The 14,143-nt window shown below is 44.7% G+C and overlaps 1 long non-coding RNA gene across 1 annotated transcript; it reads left to right on the top strand.

Moving 5' to 3' along the window:
* Positions 1–11,255: 11,255 nt before the first annotated feature.
* LOC309340217 lies at positions 11,256–12,411 on the top strand. The gene is made up of 2 exons (XR_014155865.1): positions 11,256–11,762; positions 12,115–12,411. It is a non-coding gene; the product is annotated as an uncharacterized lncRNA (long non-coding RNA).
* Positions 12,412–14,143: the final 1,732 nt, after the last annotated feature.

The raw sequence follows: 14,143 nt of genomic DNA on the forward strand, positions 1-14,143 counted from the left end.
CTTGCATTTTAAAATAAGCTTAAAGATTTTCAAATGTTTCATGCCAGGCAGAAGACCAGCTGCTTAGAAAGAACCTTAGCAATGTTTTTCCTCCTAGGAAAGGGGCCCCCTGATTTATAGCAGAAAACAATTCTCAAAGTCGTAAAAAAAAGGGAGTTACAGACACTGACCTTGCATATTGCAAAGTACTAAATTAAGGGTGGATAAATAGTAAAATAATACCATTTGCCTCCCAGTAAAATGAGCCATATCTTCTTCCTAAGGTTGAAAGGCCAAGAGCAATGGAGAAGCATCTAGCTGGCTGTGAAAGGAGGGGTGTAAACTGAAGAGGCTTCTTTTAAAGCTGTTTTTTACTGAGTTCCTTTTTTACTTTACAAAGGCCTTATTCCTTTTAAAAGGCTACCTATGATAATGTATGAAATATATTAGCTTAAATATATTGGCTTAAATGTAATTATGCAAAGGATTTAAGAAATGCTAGATTCTTATTTCATAGAGTCATATTGCAATAGGAGACCAGAGGGGCAAATGAGCCCAGCCTCCTGCCAGACAGGAGACGCCATCGAGCACTCCTGATATATAGTTGTCAGGCCTTTTTGTTTAGAAACCATCAAATGAAGGAGATCTTTCAATGTTGATGTGAACTCAAGATCCTTGACATCTGTTGAAGATAAAAATTTAAGATTAACCATCTGTTTTAGAAGGCAATAGGGCAAGGAGGGCAAGAGGTGAGCTGGTAATTAAGATTCCTTGTTGAGACATATGTAAGATATATTACTACTTATTTGTCATTTATAGATGTAACAATATATAGCTCTTTGTGTTCCATAAAAGGACAGAAGGAAGTGGGTGTATCTCTTGTGATTGGTTCTAGCAAACAGCCAATAGGAATTTCAACCAGGCTGATTGGACAGAGGCAGCCACAGGAGGAGCAAGGGGGTTGGATTAAGGAAATATAAGTGCTGGCCAGAATGGCAGGAGAGCAGGCCAGAGCTTGGTAACCATGTACCACTGAGCCTCTCATTTATTTGTCTGACAAATAAATTACTATTTTAATTTCTCTATTGCTGCGTTGAATATTTCATTCCAGCTAAGCGTTGACCACAAGCAGGGTGCTACAGTTGGAGGGGTTGGGTAGATCCAACTCCCAAACTTTTGATTCTGCTATATAAACCACAAACCAATTCATTTCAGCAGCTGTTAATTTCACTTCTCAATAAAATATTTGATCGGCGAAGCTCCAAAGAGCCTCTGGGTTCTATTCCTAACGTGTGTTTTCTGAACCTCATGCTTGGCTTGCTTTCACAAGGCGCCATGCGTAAAGAATTGCTGCCTTTTGTGGACAGTAAAAACAGTTTGCATTTAAACGAGTGGCTAAAATTAAGACCTTTCAAGCAGCTCCAGCAGTTGTGAGTGCTGAGCAGCCAGTTGAGTCATCTAATATCAAATATTCCAGGCCAATTTTTCCATAAGATTGTGGACGGTGATAAATGGATCTAGTTACTGAGAACTACAGGGCTCACCCCACTTCCTTAAAAGTTACTTGATGTTTCGGGACATAATTCTGCCACAGCAGACAGCAAGACAAATACCTTTGTTTTGGAGAGAAGATGAACTACAGCTGAAGAGAAACAATGCGTCATGCAACAAATACAGGCTCAAATGGATAATAATGCCTTCTTGGAACCCTATTGCTCGGTTAGTTTCAGATCCCCCACAGCAGGTGTTATCAACCAACACAACACAGCAGCACATGCAAGACAATTTCAGCACCTACATCTGTCTCCATTTCCTTCCTTTTCCCAATTATCCTCCCATGAACTTGAATCTCCCTGGGAACCAAGAGGAGGTACAAACGTGAGAGGGAAAGTCCTTGTTTGGTTTGAAATGAGTCATTTTCTTGGGCTTCGTATCAGGAAAAAATCTGGATATAGAAGCCTAAATTGCCAAAAGTTAATAAATGGTCTTAGTTACGTGTTGCACTTAATTCAAACACATCCACACACAGTAAAAACTCTTCAACTGATTGGTTTCTCCTTGGCTTTGCATTTTGAAAACTGATGACATTTACTTGTAACTCACCTTGAGCTCTCAAATTCCAGTGGCGCTCTGTACAGTGCTGAAATTGGTGCTGTCTGCCTCTCATGCTCTGTTCTACAGCATTGTTGTGGTGCCCCCTGCAGTGTGGTGCCCAGTGCGACTGCACCGGTTGTGCTATGCTAGAACGGCCTCTGACAAGGTTGCATATTTGCGTAGACAGGCGGAGTCCCCAGATCCCGAGTGGTCCCCCCCGTCATGTGGAATAACGACTCTAGACAACGTGCTATGGGATTAAATTGGCCACAACTTTATTAAATTTCAAATGTGGGTAGACCTTGGCTCAGGCATTGGGCATTCTCCCTCCCTAGTCCCCAGCCGGGGACCTAGGGAGCATCAGGGTTATCCAGTGTGTGGGGGGGGATGGGCCGGCTCTGGAGAACATATGTTCAAGCAGAGATAGCCGCCCCCATTACGCCGCCGCAGGGGAGAGCAATGACGACCTTTCGGCGTACGGCCAAAGCCTCCCTTCAAAAAACCCTTTAACGGGGAACCCTGGTATCGCCGCCGCAAAGAGGAAGATGGACTAAAGGATTCCGCCCAAAGCCTGATACCGCCAAAGTTGTGACGTTTTGCTACGGGAAAGGCGAAACCTGCCAATGCAGGGAAATTCCTTTCCGGCCCTTTAACAGCGACCTTATCGTAGCAGCGCCCGCATACCTGTGGAGACAGGTTAACCTGCAAAACCTATGAAGAAAAGTTAACCTGCAAAAGAAGACATTAACTGAGGGTGGGTAGGGTGGGAGAAGCTCTGGAGCCAAGTGAGGATTACCAATTAAGATCCACCCTCTATTGTGTGGGCAGGTAATCCCTCCCCCTACCTGGCCTGGTTTCCCTGGCAACACTTCCCCCAGGTGGGATTGGACAACTCACTGGGGTAGGCGGGGACCTCCAGGTATCCCACCTGAGGGAAGGCAAAGCCTATGTTGATGGGGCCACTCCAGATCCAGGGCTGCGCACGTCCACGCAAAGGGCGCCCCCCGTTTTTTAAGTGGGGAGCGGTCATTCTGTAAACAAAATCGTATTTGTGTTGTGTGGGATGTTTGGAAACATTCCAAAGAACCATTTCCTTTTCAAATTGCACAACAGATGCTATGATCAAGCATGGGGTCTGGGTGCCTTAATGTTGATGCTAAGCCTAAAAATGTTCAGCAAATACAAATACAAAAAGTAATGAGAGGATGAACCTCAAGGGAAGTGAAGTATACAAAAGGTATTTCCAGAATGCCTGTTTACAGATTGCAGTCATTCTGATTTGTTTGCATCAAATCAAGTGTTATCTCACACTTCCCAGTGCATTTCCCATCACTTTTCTTTCTACAATTTATCTGAACTTTTGAGGAAGCAGGTTTGTTATGCAAGACCCTCAAATCAACTGTATCCCGAATTTGCCCATAGATGAGTGAACCCCATCAGAAAATAGCAACAGCCTGGAAGCATTCTTAAATAAAAAGGTTCTGCTACTTTGGAGGTTAAACTTTGGGGTAATAATATTTGAGGGCTGGGTAGCTGATGAAAATTCTTGAGGGGGCGATTGGGAGAGGGAAGGAGGAGGTTTAAAGTTCCTTTTCCATTAATTAATTATCTATTCTATGATTTCTCATGTCTCCCACTCAAAAGACATCCTCTCCCCTTCCAAAACTATACAGTTCTTGAGGAGGAGATGCTATTTTTAAAAATCACTTCTTTGAATTGTAGACAGGAATATGGCTGCTTTACAGAAGTAGGTACAAATACTTGAAATATAAGCTTTTCAAAGCATCAGGGAATGTGCAGAGAGAAGGCAAGGAATGGGCAGAGAGAAGTTCAGGTGGCGAGAGTATTTCCTGAAAAAGACTTCAATGCAGATTTAGACTAGTTTTTAATTTTTTTTTTTATTAATTAAGGAATTTATATCCCTTAATCATTAGCATTTCTAAGTGGTGTGGAGATGAAGCATCCCAAGACCAGTGGAAGTCCAGCGATCCATGTTGGAGCTGGAAGGTTGAGACAATGGTCTTTTCCAGATTGCTTTCCAGATGTTGAGGGCATCCTTCAGCCAAATTACCAAGAACATCACTCTGGTCTTACAGAGGCAGGACACTATCCTGGCACTGACCTTCTGTGAACTGGCTTCCAATGAGGGGCCCTTGCATCTCAGCCTTACCTCCAGGGTAGGTAAATCCATCACTTGTGAGGTCTTCAGAGAAACTGTCCATGAACTGAACAAACTGTATCTTGCAGTTGTGATAAATGTGAGAGATGGATGGAAAGTCACCCGTCTTTCATGAGCTCATCTTCCAGCAGGTAGGTTGTCTTGGGTTGGTGAATCCATCCCATAGATGCTTTTTAGTTCCCAAGGGGCACAGGCCAGAATACTACAATTATAATTATACAGTGGTATTTCTGGGAGAAACCATGACACAGCCATCTTCTGGATATCTTTTATTTAAGCTCTCCTCTGGCCTGGCAGTGCTAGTCAGTGTCCCCTATTCAAGTCTCCAGGGCCAGATGAACTGCATCCAAGAGTATTAAAAGAACTGGCAGATGTGATCTCAGAACCACTGGCAGTCATCTTTGAGAATTCCTGGAGAACAGGCGAAGTCCCGGCAGACTGCAGGAGGGCAAATGTTGTCCCTATTTTCAAAAAGGGGAAAAGAGAGGACCCAAATAATTACCGCCCAGTCAGTCTGACATCAATACCAGGGAAGATTCTGGAGCAGATCATTAAGCAAACAGTCTGTGAGCACCTAGAAAGGAATACTGTGATCACCAATAGTCAGCATGGATTTCTGAAAAATAAGTCATGTCAGACTAACCTGATCTCGTTTTTTGACAGAATTACAAGCCTGGTAGATGAAGGGAACGCAGTGGATGTAGCCTACCTTGATTTCAGCAAGGCATTTGACAAGGTGCCCCATGATATTCTTGTAAAGAAGCTGGTAAAATGCGGACTTGACTATGCTACCACTCAGTGGATTTGAAACTGGCTGACTGACCAAACCCAAAGGGTGCTCATCAATGGTTCCTCTTCATCCTGGAGAAGAGTGACTAGTGGGGTGCCACAGGGTTCTGTCTTGGGCCCGGTCTTATTCAACATCTTTATCAATGACTTGGATGATGGACTCAAGGGCATCCTGATCAAATTTGCAGATGACACCAAACTGGGAGGGGTGGCTAACACCCCAGAGGACAGGATCACACTTCAAAATGACCTTGACAGATTAGAGAACTGGGCCAAAACAAACAAGATGAATTTTAACAGGGAGAAATGTAAAGTATTGCACTTGGGCAAAAAAAATGAGAGGCACAAATACAAGATGGGTGACACCTGGCTTGAGAGCAGTACATGTGAAAAGGATCTAGGAGTCTTGGTTGACCACAAACTTGACATGAGCCAACAGTGTGACACGGCAGCTAAAAAAGCCAATGCAATTCTGGGCTGCATCAATAGGAGTATAGCATCTAGATCAAGGGAAGTAATAGTGCCACTGTATTCTGCTCTGGTCAGACCTCACCTGGAGTACTGTGTCCAGTTCTGGGCACCACAGTTCAAGAAGGACACTGACAAACTGGAACGTGTCCAGAGGAGGGCAACCAAAATGGTCAAAGGCCTGGAAACGATGCCTTATGAAGAACGGCTAAGGGAGCTGGGCATGTTTAGCCTGGAGAAGAGGAGGTTAACGGGTGATATGATAGCCATGTTCAAATATATAAAAGGATGTCACATAGAGGAGGGAGAAAGGTTGTTTTCTGCTGCTCCAGAGAAGCGGACACGGAGCAATGGTTCCAAACTACAAGAAAGAAGATTCCACCTAAACATTAGGAAGAACTTCCTGACAGTAAGAGCTGTTCGACAGTGGAATTTGCTGCCAAGGAGTGTGGTGGAGTCTCCTTCTTTGGAGGTCTTTAAGCAGAGGCTTGACAACCATATGTCAGAAGTGCTCTGATGGTGTTTCCTGCTTGGCAGGGGGTTGGACTCGATGGCCCTTGTGGTCTCTTCCAACTCTATGATTCTATGATGCTATGATTATCTTCACAGATGAAGCATTTGCCATGCAACCCTGACTGATGGCTCTCTACAAGTCTCCAAGGTTCAACATCAACAGGAATTTCAGCTGTTATCATAGTAGAGTATAGTAGTCTACCTGTGGAGCAAGCCTTTGGGCACTTATTTCCAGTGGCTGGAATCATGTCAGGGAAGCACTTGGCTGATTTTGCTATTAGATGGAGTGACAGAGGGGTTCAAGCTCTGGGCTGGATTCCATGAAATCCTAAACCCCATCATTTAGAATAATCTAAGATGATGTACCTGATGAAACAGAAAGCAGACAATGGTGTCTCTTTCCAGGACCTGGAAAGAGTTTTCACTATTATTTTATTTACTGTATATCTGGCAAAATAGTGCGCACATAACTCTCTCTCTCTCTCTCTCTCTCTCTCTCTCTCTCTCTCTCTCTCTCTCGTAAGCACTGATGTTTTCAAACTGCTGTCTAAAATACGTTGTAAATTCTTCATCTCCATCTGGCAACTAGGTTAAAAATAAACTCCCCCAAGGATTCAAATATTGGAGTCAATGAAAACTACACACAAACACACACATTCTGTCCAGACACAGGGAACAATGACTGCCACGCACCGTAATATAAGGGTGGGAACTTGCGTTCTGATGGATGTTGCTTGATTACAACCAGTGGCGTAGCGTGGGTTGTCAGCACCCGGGGCAAGACAAGTAATCTGCGCCCCCTAACCCGTGGATTTGTGCCCCCCAACCCGTAGATTTGTGCCCCCTAACCCTAACCCCCAGATGTTGCGCCCGGTGCGGCCGGCCCCCCCTGCACCCCCCACGCTACGCCACTGATTACAACTCCCATCTTCCCTGACCATTGGCCGTGCTCACTGGGACATATGGTAGTCAGCTGGAGCACAACATTGGAGGGCCACAGGTTCCCCATTTCTGGAAAAGTAGATTACAGATTGAGAAGGTACTACCATTACATTCTGAATGGCAAACTAGGCAACACATTTAACTCAGTGCAAATGGGAATGTTTGCAAAGGGAGCAGTGAGTGTCTCTTGTTCTCATTCTCAAGAAGCCCTCAGTCTCCCAGAGACCAGCAGAGACCAGCTTGGGCATCATCAGCACAGCCCTCATACAGTTTCCTTTGTATCCCAGTCCAGAAGTTTGTGCCTTTGGTTTCTTGTGCATGCCTTCTGTCAACCCCTGCTTGACCATTTCAGGGAAATCACAGTTCTGCCCCACCACAAATAGTTAAAGTAATTCCAGTTTCTTTGGTTGGTTTTAATTCCGTTTTTGCGTAGGATTGTGGGTGCAGGCTTCCTGAGCAAAATAGTTCTATTTAATTTGTCAGTTGTACCCTCTGCATGGAGAATATGATGCAAGATTGCATCAAGGTCACAGTGACACTGCAGAAATCCATCTAAACGGGACACTTGTAGGGTAAGGCCTTTGGCTCATGGCAAATCTCAAGGATGTCCAGAAACAAATCTGAGTGTCTCTGTCTCAGATTTGGGGGACTTTTCCCAGGGGTGGTGGCAGAACTCCCTGGCAGGATGGTTTTCCTTGGGCATCATGTGGCTGTAGGGCAAACCGTGTGCCCCTCCCTTTTGGCAGGAAATGGCCCTGGGCAGAGCAGGGGGGCACCTCCTTTCTTACAGCCTGGCAGAGGTGAAATTAAATTAACGGAAATCATACTACCACCTGCTTCCTTGCATTCTTTGGCAATGTGGGATCATAGACTGGGCCCCATCAACCAGAGGGTGGGAGTAGGGGGGGAAACCCCACTTCTTTACAGTACAGTGGTACTTCGGGTTACAGACACTTCAGGTTACAGACTCTGCTAACCCAGAAATAGTACCTCGGGTTAAGAACTTTGCTTCAGGATGAGAACAGAAATCAGGCGGGGGCAGCGTGGCAGCAGCAGAAGGCCCCATTAGCTAAAGTGGTACCTCAGGTTAAGAACAGTTTCAGGTTAAGAATGGACCTCCAGAATGAATTAAGTTCTTAACCCGAAAGCCAGTATGGTATAGTGGTTAAGAGTAGTAGACTCGTAATCTGGTGAACCGGGTTCGCTTCCCCGCTCCTCCACATGCAGCTGCTGGGTGACCTTGGGCTAGACACGCTTCTTTGAAGTCTCTCAACCTCACTCACCTCAGAGTGTTTGTTGTTGGGCAGGAAGGGAAAGGAGAATGTTAGACGCTTTGAGACTCCTTAGGGTAGTGATAAAGTGGGATATCAAATCCAAACTCTTCTTCTACCACTTTATATTTTACACATCAGGAGTCTGCTTCGCCAATGTGTTCCCTTTGGAGACTACGCTGCCAAAGCAGCACCCAGCAGGACTGACCCCTGCCCAAGGGCAATGGGTGATGGACAGGGGGGCATGGTTTGTGGGAAATGGGTTTTGTGGGCCAAAGTGGATCCCCTTGTGGGCCAGAGGTTTTCCCGCTCAAGGATGCTTGGTTTTGGCAAATTACTGAAAGAGCCATTGTTGTGCAGTGCATATGTTCATTCCCCCATCTTCCTTTATTTCCTATGATTAAACAAGTTTTGCAGGTTTTTTGATGCACTTCAAAAATCTTTAAACCCCTTTGATGGCCAGAGATCACAGCAGAACAAAAATAATGTGAGTATTGCAGGCAACAATGGCTCAAGTGATCCACAGAGCTCTCATTTGTACTGTTTATACAGCGCATTTCCAAGTGATCTAAGTGTTTCATGTATTTTATCCGAGTAAACTTTACAATAGACCCTGTGAGGGAGGCTGGGGTTGTTGCCCTCATGTTGCACAGAGAGGGACTGAGGCTGAGGGGATAGTGACTTGTGCATGGCAGCCTGGCGAATTTGTGGCGTTTGAGGTGAGATCTGAACTGAGGATTTCCTGTCTGTTTCACACTGTTAGCTGCTCTGCTGCACTAGCTCTTAATGAAGATAAATGGGTAAATCTTAATAGAGAGCATGTCTGGACTCTTTTTGGAATGTGCTTTTCTTGTCATTCTTCAAACACCGAAATACCTCGTTAGTAAGGATCTCATTATGTGTTTTTTTCCTTTTTCCTTTTTTTCTCTCGTTTGGTGTCATTAGGTTAGGGCACAGTTAGAAAATATTTATGGAATTTATGAGCACCCCTTCAGTGAGCATGCTGTGCTAATGTGGCGTGGAAGCACTAGGCAAATAATAACTGTACTGAACAATGTTACTAATAGCACTTGGGTAGAACAGCTGTCGATACCTGCATGACTGGTTAACTTTCTGAAGATTATATTAGAGTGGCGATGAGACCGCACCAAAAGATATGAGATGTCACTGCCCCCTAGTGGCCATGGCTCTAAGTGTCTTTTCTTTAAAGGTCTATAAATGGTCATTGCACCAAGGGCACAAAGGAAAAAGACAGATGTTCACGCAATTAGCCCCTGGATTCAGAAAATGGTGACAAGTAATTATATAGGAAGCTGAGCATGCTGGGAAACTGAAAGGAAGTGTTCAAAGCAGTACTGAGTAAAAAATAAATCCACAAGGGCAATTCTGCTGTGTTAGATTGTTGTAAATTCCTAAAATGACAAACATCATCAGATGGCAAGCAACCATTTCATTTTATTTTATTTAAAACATTTACCGTATTTTTCCATGTATAACACCCCCCCCATGTATAAGATGCCCCCTATTTTTGGGAACTCAAAATGATTGCCCCCGTGTATAAGACTAACCCCCCCTTTTTAACATTATTTTTCGTAAAAACAACAACACCTAGTCTTATACATAAAGTACAGTATATAATAATTTAATAATAATAATCTGACTAGATTGTCCCATCTGACTAGATTGTCCCAGCAACTCAGGACAGCTTCCAACATATACAGAAACACAGCAACAACACAACAAAACATTGCACATTAAAAGTGTTTCAATACAGGGCTGCCTTCAGATGTCCATGGAAGGTTGTATAATTATTTATCTCTATGACATCTGGCAGGGGACGCGGGTGGCGCTGTGGGTAAAACCTCAGTTCCTAGGGCTTGCCGATTGCATGGTCAGCAGTTCGAATCCCCGCGGCGGGGTGAGCTCCCGTCTTTCGGTCCCAGCTCCTGCCCACCTAGCAGTTCGAAAGCACCCTTAAGTGCAAGTAGATAAATAGGTACCGCTTTATAGCGGGAAGGTAAATGGTGTTTCCATGTGCTGCGCTGGTGCTGGACAGTCTCCGGACAGCGCTGGCCCCCGGCCTCTTAAGTGAGATGGGCACACAACCCTAGAGTCGGACACGACTGGCCCGTACGGGCAGGGGTACCTTTACCTTTACTTTTTATGACATCTGGCAGGAGCGTGTTCCACAGGACGGGTGCCACTACCGAGAAGGTTCTCTGGCTAGTTCTCCATTAACCTCACTTCTTGCAATAAGGGAACCACCAAAAGGCCCTCAGAACTGGACCTCAGTGTCCAGGCTGAATAATGGGGGTGAAGACGCTCCCGTACAACAGTCCAGCTGAAGCAATCAACGGAAAAGGTTAAGTCAAATAAAAACAGCAGATAAAAGAGGGAGAAAAATGCAGCACTCTGTTAAAGAATCTGGAGAATTTAGAAGGTGCGTAAGGGCACACCGGTGTTGATGCCTCACAAGCCTGTCTGGGAAGACCTTTCTGCAATCAGGGCAACACCACTGCAAAGGTCTGCTCCCTGGTTACCAGCTTCTTAACCTGTGACACCAGATCCCCCAAAGGAGTGGCTCTAAAATAGCTTTCAAAGGCTGAGCAGGTTCTGAAGGAGCATGGCAATCCTTCATGTATTACATGTCTACAGCACCTTCCTCCAAGAGCTTAAGATCACAAACTCGCACACTTTATCCTTACAACCAATGTGCACTGGTCCGTTAAGGTAAATGGGTCACTGCCCCACCAAACTCAATCTTGAGAGCCAGTGTGGTGTAGTGGTTAAGAGAGGTAGTATCATAATCTGGGGAACCGGGTTCGCGTCTCCGCTCCTCCACATGCAGCTGCTAGGTGACCTTGGGCTAGTCTTTAAAGACTCTCAGCCCCACTCACCTCACAGAGCATTTGTTGTGGGGGAGGAAGGGAAAGGAGAATGTTAGCCGCTTTGAGACTCCTTTGGGTAGTGATAAAGCGGGATATCAAATCCAAACTCTTCTTCTTCTTCTTGATTCCTCCCAAGTTCACATATCTTCTTGCTTTACAGCTAGTCCAAAGGGTCCCCTGGCTGCCTGTTTCCTCCTGAGTCTCAGTTTTGCCCTTGTAGAACTTGGCCGGGAGGAGGATGGGGACAAAAGTAGACTCAGCCAGCTCCATCTGCCATTGTCTCTGGCTTCACCTGCTGTCAGCCTCCCTGCCATCTTATGAACCAGGCCCACATCCACCGCTGCTCACAGCAACCATGTCAGGTATGTTAGACAGAGCAGCGACTGCCCCAAGGACAGATGGATGCTTCATGGCTAAGCATGAATTTGAGCTTGCATCTCTCTGTTTCAGGTCTTAGGTGGGCAGAGCTCAGCAGCAGAAGGCATACTTTGAAAGCAGAAGGTCGCTGGTTTGGTCCTCCAGTAAATTGCACCGGGTAGCAGACGATATGAAGCTCTCTGTCTGAGACTCTGGGGAGCTGCTGTTAGTCCGAGTAGACATTGCTGGGCAAGATGGATCAAAGATCTGACTTGGCAGAAGGTAGTTTCATAACTTCATCAAAAATGCTGCAAGCATCACTTCCCTCGCTAGAAAATTGCGGGAGCTACACAGAAAATGCAAGTGGAAAAAAATGTTAATGTCTGAGCATGCATAATGTGAGATTGTTGCAGATGCTGTAGATTTAAATTGTGATCTAAGCATCTCCTATGAAAGAGCCTAGAGACTTCTAACTATGAATAATTTGGCAGGAATATGCACTGATATATATAACAACCGAAGCTACCAGTTCACAGTTAATTGCTTGCTACTTGTACATAATGTCAAAGTAATATAAAATGTAAGAGACACCAAAATGTTTACATGAATTTCTTATGCTTTTTCACTTTCTTAGATAATGTGACGTGCTATTCTAAAAGCTGAAATGTCAAACATGGTTTTTCCTGGGTGATAACAATAGACATGCAAATATCTTCGACAAGTTCCGTAAGAAGGCGACCTACCCAGACTTCCTGCAGAGATGCTGGCATGGAGTAAGAAAGCCTTGAAGTGCAAAGTGTAATAATGTTATTGTCGCTGTGACCTAAAAGGAACAGTTGATGTTAAATATTCACATTAATTTTTGTACATTAGCTAGGTCTTCTCAAAAACAATTCACATTGTTTAATGTTACTAAAGCCATTTGATCAAATCGATCTCAATATACTTTCTGGAATATGCAAACTTAAGCAAAAGTCATACTGAGGCATCCGTTTTCTTACTGTTATACATGACATGGCAAGTGGTAGCGGCAGAGAGCTCCTTTTCAATGTGCCTGCCTGCCAGTAATATATCCTTCCAGAATACTCCATTTCTTTCCTCTCTCCAATATTTGTTTTTGTTTTTAACCCTGACAAACACTCAACATTCTTTGGTCACTGCCCAGCAAGAACTTAGTTCTTACTGATCTATTCTGGCTGGAGGCGTGGCACCAATAGGTTTTTATTTTCTTCCTATGTAGACCAAAAATGGCTCCTCCATCTTGGGAACTGCCATGCCAGATATGGCAGCAACATCTCAAGTCAAGAAGTATCCAAATGCAGAGAGAACAGACAGATTGACAGACAATCCACTTTGCAAAACAGTAGCAGCAGATACAATACAACATGTTGTCAAACCAACGCTGAGTTTCACAGCTGTAGAAAAAAACATGAGTTAATCCCAGGCAGATGTCATCTGGTATCTGCCTAATTCATTGCTTTCGCTTGAGATTGACTCGAATGTAAACACACAAATTTAAATCAGACTTTTCAAAGGTCAGATGTTTTGGAGCCTGGGGCATGGATATGGCTTGTTAAAGAAGTGAGCCATCTGTGAAATTCTGCTCTGTATTCTCCTTCCAGTTAAAACACACACGCACAACACACATGGATGGGTACGTTCTATGTCCCCAGCAATCCTTTTAGCAAATTGTCCATTCACATTAATGGGGATATTTCTATGCGTCCAACTGGTGTTGGGAAACTTTTCAGAAGCCATCAGGAGTTGTCATTGCCAGCCTTGGTACGTGTAGCTAGAACCCTAAATCAAACCTACAGATTCACCCCAGCTCAGTTGAGTCTGCCTTGCAGCTGCTGCAGCAGGAAGGGAAGGAAAACAACATTTTTGGCTGCAACCTAGCGCTTAGTTAGACATGCGCAGTTGGGCAGGCGCTACTGCTGAGATAGGCTCATAAGCGTTTGAACTTGAGCACTAGAGTGGTGTAGTGTCAGAGTGGTGGGAGATCAGGGTTCAAATCCCTAACTGGCCATGGAGCTCACTGGTTGCCTTGAACCAGTCACTGCCTTTCAGCCTAACCTGCCTCATAGGATTATTGTGGAAATTAAATGAGAAGAACCATGTGCACCACCTCAAGTTCCTTGGGGGTTTCCAAGGTGGGATATAGATGTAATAAATAGGCAAACTTTCACAGTGCTTTCCTTCATCACCTATGCAAGCTCAGAGCTGCCTTTTCCCCCTCTCGACTAGACACTGAATTGAGGTTCTTTGACCTCCAGACTTGGGATGGGGGTTTGTGGTTCTGTATCTGTTAGTCTTTTGTTGTTAGCATTACCCATACTCCATCTGAAGCAGTTGCTATTTTGTTAAGTTTGTAAGGCAATGTGTGAAAATAATGTTGCCTTTTCCAATTCTCCTGACGGTGGCGGGATCAACTCCTGCATAACGGATATCATTGCATTCCTATATTCTTTGCTCTTGTTACCGATTCCCCACCATGAGGTAGCTATTGCCCTCAGGCAGTTTTTACTATGAGCCTTCTTTAATTGGGGTGGGAAACAAAATGAAAGATTTCAAATCGTTGTCTGTTCGTGAATGACAAAGATCATCAGCAAGCCATATGTCCTATGGGGGGTGGGTGGGGGGAGGGAGAGACTGGACCATTT

Source organism: Podarcis erhardii (assembly GCF_964252035.2).
Source record: "Podarcis erhardii genome assembly, chromosome: 4".
NCBI lineage: Eukaryota > Metazoa > Chordata > Lepidosauria > Squamata > Lacertidae > Podarcis > Podarcis erhardii.